Source organism: Ranitomeya variabilis, chromosome 2 (genome assembly GCF_051348905.1).
Source record: "Ranitomeya variabilis isolate aRanVar5 chromosome 2, aRanVar5.hap1, whole genome shotgun sequence".
In the NCBI taxonomy this organism is placed as follows: domain Eukaryota; kingdom Metazoa; phylum Chordata; class Amphibia; order Anura; family Dendrobatidae; genus Ranitomeya; species Ranitomeya variabilis.
Genome location: NC_135233.1, coordinates 1,093,531,675 through 1,093,546,108, shown reverse-complemented (window position 1 = coordinate 1,093,546,108; position 14,434 = coordinate 1,093,531,675).

Sequence of the window (14,434 nt, the reverse complement as noted above, 5' to 3'; positions counted from 1 at the left end):
TGACCTTGGTCCGTGCTAGGAACACGATTCCCACCTGAGACCATAGTCCATGGTTATTACATTTTTTTGGTGATTTTTATTTATTTTTTTGTTTAAAAAAAATATTAAATAATGATATAAATTACAGAAACAATTCTATAATAAAATCATTAGATACAATTTTTGTATTATACTTTTTATGTCATTTATATAATTTTTTTTTTAGTATGATTTAATTTTCTATTGATGGCTTGCTAGGAGTTCACATACAGGGGTCTTCAGTAGCCCCTCGTCTGCCGTGGTGGCCCCATGACGGCAGCGTGTGGAGCGCGCTCAGGTTGCTGACTGTATCGCCCAGCCGTCATGCTCTGCTCCTGAGCGCTGCGTACAATCACCCCTGACATCGGACCATACGCAGGAGCTAAGCGAGCGCCTTCTGCGTGCTCAAATAATAAAGAAACGGGAAATCTCTGCATGTGTTGCGGCTGTCGAACAGCCCCGGGGGACTCAACAGTCAGCACTCGAGCATGCTTAGATAACACCTTATCCGTGCACGTTCACTCATCACTCGTCCTAATTCATCACTTCTGACTTCTCGAACTGTTGCAAAGTCTTTGCACAATTGTTTGTCGCTAACTTAGTGGAGTGCAAAAGTTAGGATTATTTTTTTTTTCTTTTTGCCTATTTATTCGCTTGTTACTCAAAGCAAACAGCGAGAGCGATATTGTATTTGCTTTCATTGTTGAGCGCAGGTTTTTAGGAATTTGGTGCAAAATCGTCCAGTACAAACAGAGACCAAATAAGAAAATGACTTAAAAAAGAAAATTAAACATTTGCAAATGATAAATCGGGGCTAAAATGATTAAAATTCCATCCACTTGTATTGTTAATCTGCGCCCAGAAACTCTACAACGTGTAAGTCCACCTATTCCGAGCTGTTCTCCATCCTGGTATCCTTTATACTATGGATTGTGGGGCTTCAGCCGTCCATAACCCACCAGCCAGTGATGGACTATCCTACCACTAAGCCTAAAGGGGTCGTCCTGGACTAAGAGATCAATCTGTCCTGAGGACAAGTGATCGATGTCAGATCAGTGGGGGGAGACATATCACACCTACCAATCTACTGTCAGTAGATCCCTGACATCAGCGCTCCATGCGCTCGGTAAAGGCCGATAGCTCAGATCACATTCACTATAATAAGAGCTTAGCTGCAGTGCCCAAGAATGGCCACTGCGCAGTGTGTGGCGCCGTGCTGCTATTTTTGCTTTGCGCTATGTTTACATCTGTTGCTTCAGGACCAGCAAAAAGCTGATGAAGAATAAGCCATCATGATACAAGTCTTGGAAATCTTTATGCCAAAGGGTGTGATGCGTCTATTAGCAAAAGCCAAGTTACACTTGCATCTCTCAATAAATTACAGTAAAGAATCCATAGTCTCACTGCTCTTACAGTAAAGAATCCATAGTCTCACTGCTTTTACAGTAAATAATCCATAGTCTCACTCCTCTTACAGTAAAGAATCCATAGTTTCACTGCTTTTACAGTAAATCCATAGTCTCACTGCTCTTACAGTAAAGAATCCATAATCTCACTGCTTTTACAGTAAATAATCCATAGTCTCACTTCTCTTACAGTAAAGAATCCATAGTCTCACTGCTCTTACAGTAAAGAATCCATAGTCTCACTGCTCTTACAGTAAAGAATCCATAGTCTCACTGCTCTTACAGTAAAGAATCAATAGTCTCACTGCTCTTACAGTAAAGAATCCATAGTCTCACTGCTTTTACAGTAAATAATCCATAGTCTCACTCCTCTTACAGTAAAGAATCCATAGTCTCACTGCTTTTACAGTAAATAATCCATAGTCTCACTGCTCTTACAGTAAAGAATCCATAATCTCACTGCTTTTACAGTAAAGAATCCATAGTCTCACTGCTCTTAAGTAAAGAATCCATAGTCTCACTGCTCTTACAGTAAAGAATCCATAGTCTCACTGCTCTTACAGTAAAGAATCCATAGTCTCACTGCTCTTACAGTAAATAATCCATAGTCTCACTGCTCCTACAATAAAGAATCCATAATCTTACTGCTCTTACAGTAAAGAATCCATAGTCTCACTGATCTTACAGTAAAGAATCCATAGTCTCACTGCTGTACAGTAAAGAATCCATAGTCTCACTGCTCTTACAGTAAATAATCCATAGTCTCACTGCTGTACAGTAAAGAATCCATAATCCTACTGCTCCTACAGTAAAGAATCCATAGTCTCACTGCCCTTACAGTAAAGAATCCATAGTCTCACTGCTCGTACAGTAAAGAATCCATAGTCCCACTGCTCTTACAGTAAAGAATCCATAGTCTCACTGCTCTTACAGTAAAGAATCCATAGTCTCCCTGCTCTTCCAGTAAATAATTCATAGTCTCACTGCTCTTACAGTAAAGAATCCATAGTCTGACTCCTCACAGTAAATAATCTATAGTCTCACTGTTCTTACAGTAAATAAAACATAGTCTCACTGCTCTTACAGTAAAGAATCCATAATCTCACTGCTCTTACAGTAAAGAATCCATAGTCTCACTGCTCACACAGTAGAGGATCCATAGTCTCACTGCTCTTACAGAAAATAATCCATAGTCTCACTGCTCATACAGCAAAGAATCCATAGTCTCACTGCTCTAACAGTAAAGAATCCGTAGTCTCACTGCTCTTACAGTAAATAATCAATAGTCTCACTGCTCTTACAGTAAGGAATCCATAGTCTCACTGCTCTTACAATAAAGAATCCATAGTCTCACTGCTCTTACAGTAAAGAATCCATAATTTTACTGCTCTTACAGTAAAGAATCCATAGTCTCACTGCTCTTACAGAAAATAATCCATAGTCTCACTGCTCTTACAGTAAAGAATCCATAGTCTCACTGCTCTTACAATAAAGAATCCATAATCTCACTGCTCTTACAGTAAATAATCCATAATTTTACTGCTCTTACACTAAAGAATCCATAATCTCACTGCTCTTACAATAAGGAATCCATAATCTTACTGCTCTTACAGTAAAGAATCCATAGTCTCACTGATCTTACAGTAGATAATCCATAGTCTCACTGCTGTACAAAAAAGAATCCATAATCCTACTGCTCCTACAGTAAGGAATCCATAGTCCTACTGTAAAAAATCCATAGTCCCACTGCTCTTACAGTAAAGAATCCATAGTCTCAGTGCTCTTACAGTAAAGAATCCATAGTCTCACTGCTCTTACAGTAAAGAATCCATAGTCTCACTGCTCGTACAGTGAAGAATCCATAGTCCCACTGCTCTTACAGTATAGAATCCATAGTCCCACTGCTCTTACAGTAAAGAATCCATAGTCTCACTGCTCTTACAATAAAGAATCCATAGTCTCACTGCTCTTACAGTAAAGAATCCATAGTCTCACTGCTCTTACAGTAAAGAATCCATAGTCTCACTGCTCGTACAGTAAAGAATCCATAGTCCCACTGCTCTTACAGTATAGAATCCATAGTCTCACTGCTCTTACAGTAAAGAATCCATAGTCTCACTGCTCGTACAGTAAAGAATCCATAGTCCCACTGCTCTTACAGTATAGAATCCATAGTCTCACTGCTCTTACAATAAAGAATCCATAATCTTACTGCTCCTACAGTAAAGAATCCATAGTCTTACAGTAAATAATCCATGGTCTCACTGCTCTTACAGTAAAGAATACAATTTCTTACTTCTCCTACAGCAAAGAATCTGCATCTGTGAATATGGTTGAATCTTCTTTCTAGACGTAGGTGATGCCAACTTGTCACTGTCACAGGCCTTGGTGTAAAAAGCTCATCGTACAGATCTGTACTGTCCCTCATACTGTATATTGGTACATTGTAATAAGATCGCCCCTAAACCTTCACTTTTCCAAACTGAACATCAAAGTTTAATAACCCGTCTTGTGCAGTCACCCATTCCCTTAATAACGTTGGTCGCTCCTCTCTGCACCCGCCCTAGTGCAGCTCTGTCCTTACACACCAGAGATGACAATTGTGCCCAGTATATGTAGAGAGATGAAAACTATGTTCTTGTCATCAGCATCTCTGCTCTTTTATTGAATCCTGTTATTTATCTGCCTCGGCAGCAGCTGCCTGGCACTGGTCACTAAAGTGGAGTTTGCCATCCTCCCATACGCCAAGGTCTTTTCCAGTGACAGCTTTACCCATTGTTTTACCATTAAGTGCATACGGTAATTAGACATTTTAGTGCATGACCTTACATTTATCGTTATGTAAATGCTATTGTCATTTCTCAGCTCAGGCCTCCAACTTGTATAAATCCTTCTGTAATATTATATCCTCCTCTGGGTTGATTAACCTGCAGAGTTCAGTATCACCTGTTGAAATATTGAAATTCTGCTCTGTATGCCCCCTACAAGATCATGAAAAAGAAAAATATTAAAAAGAAGAGGTCCCAATACTGACCCTTGAATAATATTGAAGTTTTATAACCAGGTGATTACAATTAGAGATGAGCGAATATTTCCGTATTCTGTTCGGATTACGATCGCCGTATTTGCGATATTAGCCAGAACACAGTCAATGAGAGTAGAGATTAACGAATATGTTTGTAAACGACAATCAAACATAAAATCGGCCCGAATATGGCAAATTCGGATTCAGCTATCATTTTCCGCTATTAGACTTACTAGGTAATGAATTAATGCAATATATATATATATATATATATATATATATATATATATAACGTGAATTTTGTGAATTATTCTGTGTAGTTTGTTATTTTGTTGCCACTTGTTTATTTATTGTTACATATTTTGTACATGTGACCATGTTGCCTAACTGGCTTTTTATGGGGCTTTTGTTGCATTTAAGTAAAGTTTGAAACTTTTTAAGAACAGGTGGTCACTAGAGTTGAGCGACTTTCATTTTTTTAAGATCGAGTCGGGTTTTGTGAAACCCGATTTTGTCCAGAGTCGAGTCGAGTGCAGTCGGCCGATTATCGCTAAAAGTCGGGGATCGACCGAAACACGAAACCCAATGCAAGTCAATGGGGAAGCATAGTCGGCAGTGAGTGGAGGCCAGGAAAACACCTACAGTGCCCATTTTAATGCCAAAAACATCCATTCTTGTTTCTGAAGCTTGTCAATCTTAATTAACTTTATAATAATAGTTGGGCATAGGGAATTGGGGGTCATTTGGCAAAAGTTGTGGGGGGAGTAGGGCCGGCTCAAGTTTTTCGTGGGCCCAGGAAATGCGGACTACGTCACGGTGGTGGAGCAGGGAAAGGTAAGTATTTCAACGTTGCAAGTGCTGTGATCCTGAGCAAGCAGGGGGGGCCCACTCGTTCGCATTGGCACTGGCACAGGGCCCCTCAAAGTACAGCGATGTGTGTTTGCATGGCGGGGGCGCCTCCCACCAGCAGCGACACTTTTGCGTACTCTGAGGGGCCCTGTGCCAGTGACGTCGCCAACGAGTATGCCCCCCCACCTGATGAAGGAACCTGCACTTTCATCTGCACCTTCCTCTTTGTCCCTGTGTAAGGTGGTATAACATGCGGGAAGGGGAACCTTACTTTCAGCAGGGTCAGATTCTGGCTGTGTAGAGTATAAGGGGAATGTAGTGGTCTAGGTCAATGTACCAGCAGACTCATCTAGCAGTGGCTGGGCAATGGGCAGGATGAGGAGGAAACAGATATAGGGCCAAAGAATAAAGTAGGCTAAATGCAGTTCAAAATTGGTAACAGGACTAAACAGGCGGCATTGCTTTGTTCAGTGGAGTAGCAAACCCAAGAGCAGCAGACACTGTTTCAAGGGCATAACCACACTAGTAGGCCAAATGCAGTTTAATATCTGATAGTATAGGGCGAAAGCCAGAATGTGGAAGCTCAGCTTTGTTCAGTTGAGGACAACACCAGGCAGGGGCAGACAGACACCTTTAGTAGGCCGGAACAGCCAATTTTTTAAAAAAACAGCAGTTAGTAAGAGGCAGAAGGTAGAAGCTCAGCTTTATTCAGTTGAGGACAACACCAGGCAGGGGCAGACATTCACCTTTAGTAGGCCGGAACAGCCAATTGCATTTTTAAAAATGGTAATTTGGAACTGAAGGTTGAAGCTCAGCTTTATTCAGTTGAGGACAACACCAGGCAGGGGCAGACATTCACCTTTAGTAGGCCGGAACAGCCAATTGCATTTTTAAAAATGGTAATTTGGAACAGAAGGTAGAAGCTCAGCTTTATTCAGTTGAGGACAACACCAGGCAGGGGCAGACATTCACCTTTAGTAGGCCGGAACAGCCAATTGCATTTTTAAAAATGGTAATTTGGAACAGAAGGTTGAAGCTCAGCTTTATTCAGTTGAGGACAACACCAGGCAGGGGCAGACAGACACCTTTAGTAGGCCGGAACAGCCAATTGCATTTTTAAAAATGGTAATTTGGAACTGAAGGTTGAAGCTCAGCTTTATTCAGTTGAGGACAACACCAGGCAGGGGCAGACAGACACCTTTAGTAGGCCGGAACAGCCAATGGCATTTTTAAAAATGGTAATTTGGAACAGAAGGTAGAAGCTCAGCTTTATTCAGTTGAGGACAACACCAGGCAGGGGCAGACAGACACCTTTAGTAGGCCGGAACAGCCAATGGCATTTTTAGAAATGGTAATTTGGAACAGAAGGTAGAAGCTCAGCTTTATTCAGTTGAGGACAACACCAGGCAGGGGCAGACAGACACCTTTAGTAGGCCGGAACAGCCAATGGCATTTTTAAAAATGGTAATTTGGAACAGAAGGTAGAAGCTCAGCTTTATTCAGTTGAGGACAACACCAGGCAGGGGCAGACAGACACCTTTAGTAGGCCGGAACAGCCAATGGCATTTTTAGAAATGGTAATTTGGAACAGAAGGTAGAAGCTCAGCTTTATTCAGTTGAGGACAACACCAGGCAGGGGCAGACAGACACCTTTAGTAGGCCGGAACAGCCAATGGCATTTTTAGAAATGGTAATTTGGAACAGAAGGTAGAAGCTCAGCTTTATTCAGTTGAGGACAACACCAGGCAGGGGCAGACAGACACCTTTAGTAGGCCGGAACAGCCAATGGCATTTTTAGAAATGGTAATTTGGAACAGAAGGTAGAAGCTCAGCTTTATTCAGTTGAGGACAACACCAGGCAGGGGCAGACAGACACCTTTAGTAGGCCGGAACAGCCAATTTTTTAAAAAAACAGCAGTTAGTAAGAGGCAGAAGGTAGAAGCTCAGCTTTATTCAGTTGAGGACAACACCAGGCAGGGGCAGACATTCACCTTTAGTAGGCCGGAACAGCCAATTGCATTTTTAAAAATGGTAATTTGGAACTGAAGGTTGAAGCTCAGCTTTATTCAGTTGAGGACAACACCAGGCAGGGGCAGACAGACACCTTTAGTAGGCCGGAACAGCCAATTGCATTTTTAAAAATGGTAATTTGGAACTGAAGGTTGAAGCTCAGCTTTATTCAGTTGAGGACAACACCAGGCAGGGGCAGACAGACACCTTTAGTAGGCCGGAACAGCCAATGGCATTTTTAGAAATGGTAATTTGGAACAGAAGGTAGAAGCTCAGCTTTATTCAGTTGAGGACAACACCAGGCAGGGGCAGACATTCACCTTTAGTAGGCCGGAACAGCCAATTGCATTTTTAAAAATGGTAATTTGGAACAGAAGGTTGAAGCTCAGCTTTATTCAGTTGAGGACAACACCAGGCAGGGGCAGACAGACACCTTTAGTAGGCCGGAACAGCCAATTTTTTAAAAAAACAGCAGTTAGTAAGAGGCAGAAGGTAGAAGCTCAGCTTTATTCAGTTGAGGACAACACCAGGCAGGGGCAGACATTCACCTTTAGTAGGCCGGAACAGCCAATTGCATTTTTAAAAATGGTAATTTGGAACTGAAGGTTGAAGCTCAGCTTTATTCAGTTGAGGACAACACCAGGCAGGGGCAGACAGACACCTTTAGTAGGCCGGAACAGCCAATGGCATTTTTAAAAATGGTAATTTGGAACAGAAGGTAGAAGCTCAGCTTTATTCAGTTGAGGACAACACCAGGCAGGGGCAGACAGACACCTTTAGTAGGCCGGAACAGCCAATGGCATTTTTAGAAATGGTAATTTGGAACAGAAGGTAGAAGCTCAGCTTTATTCAGTTGAGGACAACACCAGGCAGGGGCAGACATTCACCTTTAGTAGGCCGGAACAGCCAATTGCATTTTTAAAAATGGTAATTTGGAACAGAAGGTTGAAGCTCAGCTTTATTCAGTTGAGGACAACACCAGGCAGGGGCAGACAGACACCTTTAGTAGGCCGGAACAGCCAATTTTTTAAAAAAACAGCAGTTAGTAAGAGGCAGAAGGTAGAAGCTCAGCTTTATTCAGTTGAGGACAACACCAGGCAGGGGCAGACATTCACCTTTAGTAGGCTGGAACAGCCAATTGCATTTTTAAAAATGGTAATTTGGAACTGAAGGTTGAAGCTCAGCTTTATTCAGTTGAGGACAACACCAGGCAGGGGCAGACAGACACCTTTAGTAGGCCGGAACAGCCAATGGCATTTTTAAAAATGGTAATTTGGAACAGAAGGTAGAAGCTCAGCTTTATTCAGTTGAGGACAACACCAGGCAGGGGCAGACAGACACCTTTAGTAGGCCGGAACAGCCAATGGCATTTTTAGAAATGGTAATTTGGAACAGAAGGTTGAAGCTCAGCTTTATTCAGTTGAGGACAACACCAGGCAGGGGCAGACAGACACCTTTAGTAGGCCGGAACAGCCAATTTTTAAAAAAAACAGCAGTTAGTAAGAGGCAGAAGGTAGAAGCTCAGCTTTATTCAGTTGAGGACAACACCAGGCAGGGGCAGACATTCACCTTTAGTAGGCCGGAACAGCCAATTGCATTTTTAAAAATGGTAATTTGGAACTGAAGGTTGAAGCTCAGCTTTATTCAGTTGAGGACAACACCAGGCAGGGGCAGACAGACACCTTTAGTAGGCCGGAACAGCCAATGGCATTTTTAAAAATGGTAATTTGGAACAGAAGGTAGAAGCTCAGCTTTATTCAGTTGAGGACAACACCAGGCAGGGGCAGACAGACACCTTTAGTAGGCCGGAACAGCCAATGGCATTTTTAGAAATGGTAATTTGGAACAGAAGGTAGAAGCTCAGCTTTATTCAGTTGAGGACAACACCAGGCAGGGGCAGACAGACACCTTTAGTAGGCCGGAACAGCCAATTGCATTTTTAAAAATGGTAATTTGGAACTGAAGGTTGAAGCTCAGCTTTATTCAGTTGAGGACAACACCAGGCAGGGGCAGACAGACACCTTTAGTAGGCCGGAACAGCCAATGGCATTTTTAAAAATGGTAATTTGGAACAGAAGGTAGAAGCTCAGCTTTATTCAGTTGAGGACAACACCAGGCAGGGGCAGACAGACACCTTTAGTAGGCCGGAACAGCCAATGGCATTTTTAGAAATGGTAATTTGGAACAGAAGGTAGAAGCTCAGCTTTATTCAGTTGAGGACAACACCAGGCAGGGGCAGACAGACACCTTTAGTAGGCCGGAACAGCCAATGGCATTTTTAAAAATGGTAATTTGGAACAGAAGGTAGAAGCTCAGCTTTATTCAGTTGAGGACAACACCAGGCAGGGGCAGACAGACACCTTTAGTAGGCCGGAACAGCCAATGGCATTTTTAGAAATGGTAATTTGGAACAGAAGGTAGAAGCTCAGCTTTATTCAGTTGAGGACAACACCAGGCAGGGGCAGACAGACACCTTTAGTAGGCCGGAACAGCCAATGGCATTTTTAGAAATGGTAATTTGGAACAGAAGGTAGAAGCTCAGCTTTATTCAGTTGAGGACAACACCAGGCAGGGGCAGACAGACACCTTTAGTAGGCCGGAACAGCCAATGGCATTTTTAGAAATGGTAATTTGGAACAGAAGGTAGAAGCTCAGCTTTATTCAGTTGAGGACAACACCAGGCAGGGGCAGACAGACACCTTTAGTAGGCCGGAACAGCCAATTTTTTAAAAAAACAGCAGTTAGTAAGAGGCAGAAGGTAGAAGCTCAGCTTTATTCAGTTGAGGACAACACCAGGCAGGGGCAGACATTCACCTTTAGTAGGCCGGAACAGCCAATTGCATTTTTAAAAATGGTAATTTGGAACTGAAGGTTGAAGCTCAGCTTTATTCAGTTGAGGACAACACCAGGCAGGGGCAGACAGACACCTTTAGTAGGCCGGAACAGCCAATTGCATTTTTAAAAATGGTAATTTGGAACTGAAGGTTGAAGCTCAGCTTTATTCAGTTGAGGACAACACCAGGCAGGGGCAGACAGACACCTTTAGTAGGCCGGAACAGCCAATGGCATTTTTAGAAATGGTAATTTGGAACAGAAGGTAGAAGCTCAGCTTTATTCAGTTGAGGACAACACCAGGCAGGGGCAGACATTCACCTTTAGTAGGCCGGAACAGCCAATTGCATTTTTAAAAATGGTAATTTGGAACAGAAGGTTGAAGCTCAGCTTTATTCAGTTGAGGACAACACCAGGCAGGGGCAGACAGACACCTTTAGTAGGCCGGAACAGCCAATTTTTTAAAAAAACAGCAGTTAGTAAGAGGCAGAAGGTAGAAGCTCAGCTTTATTCAGTTGAGGACAACACCAGGCAGGGGCAGACAGACACCTTTAGTAGGCCGGAACAGCCAATGGCATTTTTAGAAATGGTAATTTGGAACAGAAGGTAGAAGCTCAGCTTTATTCAGTTGAGGACAACACCAGGCAGGGGCAGACAGACACCTTTAGTAGGCCGGAACAGCCAATTTTTTAAAAAAACAGCAGTTAGTAAGAGGCAGAAGGTAGAAGCTCAGCTTTATTCAGTTGAGGACAACACCAGGCAGGGGCAGACATTCACCTTTAGTAGGCCGGAACAGCCAATTGCATTTTTAAAAATGGTAATTTGGAACTGAAGGTTGAAGCTCAGCTTTATTCAGTTGAGGACAACACCAGGCAGGGGCAGACAGACACCTTTAGTAGGCCGGAACAGCCAATTGCATTTTTAAAAATGGTAATTTGGAACTGAAGGTTGAAGCTCAGCTTTATTCAGTTGAGGACAACACCAGGCAGGGGCAGACAGACACCTTTAGTAGGCCGGAACAGCCAATGGCATTTTTAGAAATGGTAATTTGGAACAGAAGGTAGAAGCTCAGCTTTATTCAGTTGAGGACAACACCAGGCAGGGGCAGACATTCACCTTTAGTAGGCCGGAACAGCCAATTGCATTTTTAAAAATGGTAATTTGGAACAGAAGGTTGAAGCTCAGCTTTATTCAGTTGAGGACAACACCAGGCAGGGGCAGACAGACACCTTTAGTAGGCCGGAACAGCCAATTTTTTAAAAAAACAGCAGTTAGTAAGAGGCAGAAGGTAGAAGCTCAGCTTTATTCAGTTGAGGACAACACCAGGCAGGGGCAGACATTCACCTTTAGTAGGCCGGAACAGCCAATTGCATTTTTAAAAATGGTAATTTGGAACTGAAGGTTGAAGCTCAGCTTTATTCAGTTGAGGACAACACCAGGCAGGGGCAGACAGACACCTTTAGTAGGCCGGAACAGCCAATGGCATTTTTAAAAATGGTAATTTGGAACAGAAGGTAGAAGCTCAGCTTTATTCAGTTGAGGACAACACCAGGCAGGGGCAGACAGACACCTTTAGTAGGCCGGAACAGCCAATGGCATTTTTAGAAATGGTAATTTGGAACAGAAGGTAGAAGCTCAGCTTTATTCAGTTGAGGACAACACCAGGCAGGGGCAGACATTCACCTTTAGTAGGCCGGAACAGCCAATTGCATTTTTAAAAATGGTAATTTGGAACTGAAGGTTGAAGCTCAGCTTTATTCAGTTGAGGACAACACCAGGCAGGGGCAGACAGACACCTTTAGTAGGCCGGAACAGCCAATGGCATTTTTAAAAATGGTAATTTGGAACAGAAGGTAGAAGCTCAGCTTTATTCAGTTGAGGACAACACCAGGCAGGGGCAGACAGACACCTTTAGTAGGCCGGAACAGCCAATGGCATTTTTAGAAATGGTAATTTGGAACAGAAGGTTGAAGCTCAGCTTTATTCAGTTGAGGACAACACCAGGCAGGGGCAGACAGACACCTTTAGTAGGCCGGAACAGCCAATTTTTAAAAAAAACAGCAGTTAGTAAGAGGCAGAAGGTAGAAGCTCAGCTTTATTCAGTTGAGGACAACACCAGGCAGGGGCAGACATTCACCTTTAGTAGGCCGGAACAGCCAATTGCATTTTTAAAAATGGTAATTTGGAACTGAAGGTTGAAGCTCAGCTTTATTCAGTTGAGGACAACACCAGGCAGGGGCAGACAGACACCTTTAGTAGGCCGGAACAGCCAATGGCATTTTTAAAAATGGTAATTTGGAACAGAAGGTAGAAGCTCAGCTTTATTCAGTTGAGGACAACACCAGGCAGGGGCAGACAGACACCTTTAGTAGGCCGGAACAGCCAATGGCATTTTTAGAAATGGTAATTTGGAACAGAAGGTAGAAGCTCAGCTTTATTCAGTTGAGGACAACACCAGGCAGGGGCAGACATTCACCTTTAGTAGGCCGGAACAGCCAATTGCATTTTTAAAAATGGTAATTTGGAACAGAAGGTTGAAGCTCAGCTTTATTCAGTTGAGGACAACACCAGGCAGGGGCAGACAGACACCTTTAGTAGGCCGGAACAGCCAATTTTTAAAAAAAACAGCAGTTAGTAAGAGGCAGAAGGTAGAAGCTCAGCTTTATTCAGTTGAGGACAACACCAGGCAGGGGCAGACATTCACCTTTAGTAGGCCGGAACAGCCAATTGCATTTTTAAAAATGGTAATTTGGAACTGAAGGTTGAAGCTCAGCTTTATTCAGTTGAGGACAACACCAGGCAGGGGCAGACAGACACCTTTAGTAGGCCGGAACAGCCAATGGCATTTTTAAAAATGGTAATTTGGAACTGAAGGTTGAAGCTCAGCTTTATTCAGTTGAGGACAACACCAGGCAGGGGCAGACATTCACCTTTAGTAGGCCGGAACAGCCAATTGCATTTTTAAAAATGGTAATTTGGAACAGAAGGTAGAAGCTCAGCTTTATTCAGTTGAGGACAACACCAGGCAGGGGCAGACATTCACCTTTAGTAGGCCGGAACAGCCAATTGCATTTTTAAAAATGGTAATTTGGAACAGAAGGTTGAAGCTCAGCTTTATTCAGTTGAGGACAACACAAGGCAGGGGCAGACAGACACCTTTAGTAGGCCGGAACAGCCAATTTTTAAAAAAAACAGCAGTTAGTAAGAGGCAGAAGGTAGAAGCTCAGCTTTATTCAGTTGAGGACAACACCAGGCAGGGGCAGACAGACACCTTTAGTAGGCCGGAACAGCCAATTGCATTTTTAAAAATGGTAATTTGGAACTGAAGGTTGAAGCTCAGCTTTATTCAGTTGAGGACAACACCAGGCAGGGGCAGACATTCACCTTTAGTAGGCCGGAACAGCCAATTGCATTTTTAAAAATGGTAATTTGGAACTGAAGGTTGAAGCTCAGCTTTATTCAGTTGAGGACAACACCAGGCAGGGGCAGACATTCACCTTTAGTAGGCCGGAACAGCCAATGGCATTTTTAGAAATGGTAATTTGGAACAGAAGGTAGAAGCTCAGCTTTATTCAGTTGCAGCTTCTTGGCAATAATATAAAGAAGACGCGACAGGACAACACTCGGTGGATGCCATATCTGTGTTTTCAATGGAAAAAAACCTTTCAGTTAACTACTTGCAGGAGAAAGTTTTTGTAGCTGGTGGCCAATTTTTGTACTGTACCAGTTTTTTGTTGTATGTGTTTTTGTTTTTAATGTTAAAATGTCTGCATTTGATATCTCTCCAGTATTTTCTTTTTTATAAGCAAAATACTGCAGTTTTACATCGGTTACATGGATACACAGGCAGCTGGTGGTGAGTGGAGGAGTATTTAAAGTAGGGACCGCAGACAGGCTATCAAAGGCCTAAAATAACAAACAATAGGCTCATGGCAGCTTTACAGCGGTTACATGGATACACGGGCAGGCAGATTGGTGGTCAGTGGAGGAGTATTTAAAGTAGGGACCGCAGACAGGCTATCAAAGGCCTAAAATAACAAACAATAGGCTCATGGCAGTTTTACAGCGGTTACATGGATACACGGGCAGCTTGGTGGTGAGTGGAGGAGTATTTAAAGTAGGGACCGCAGACAGGCTATCAAAGGCCTAAAATAACAAACAATAGGCTCATGGCAGCTTTACAGCGGTTACATGGATACACGGGCAGGCAGCTTGGTGGTCAGTGGAGGAGTATTTAAAGTAGGGACCGCAGACAGGCTATCAAAGGCCTAAAATAACAAACAATAGGCTCATG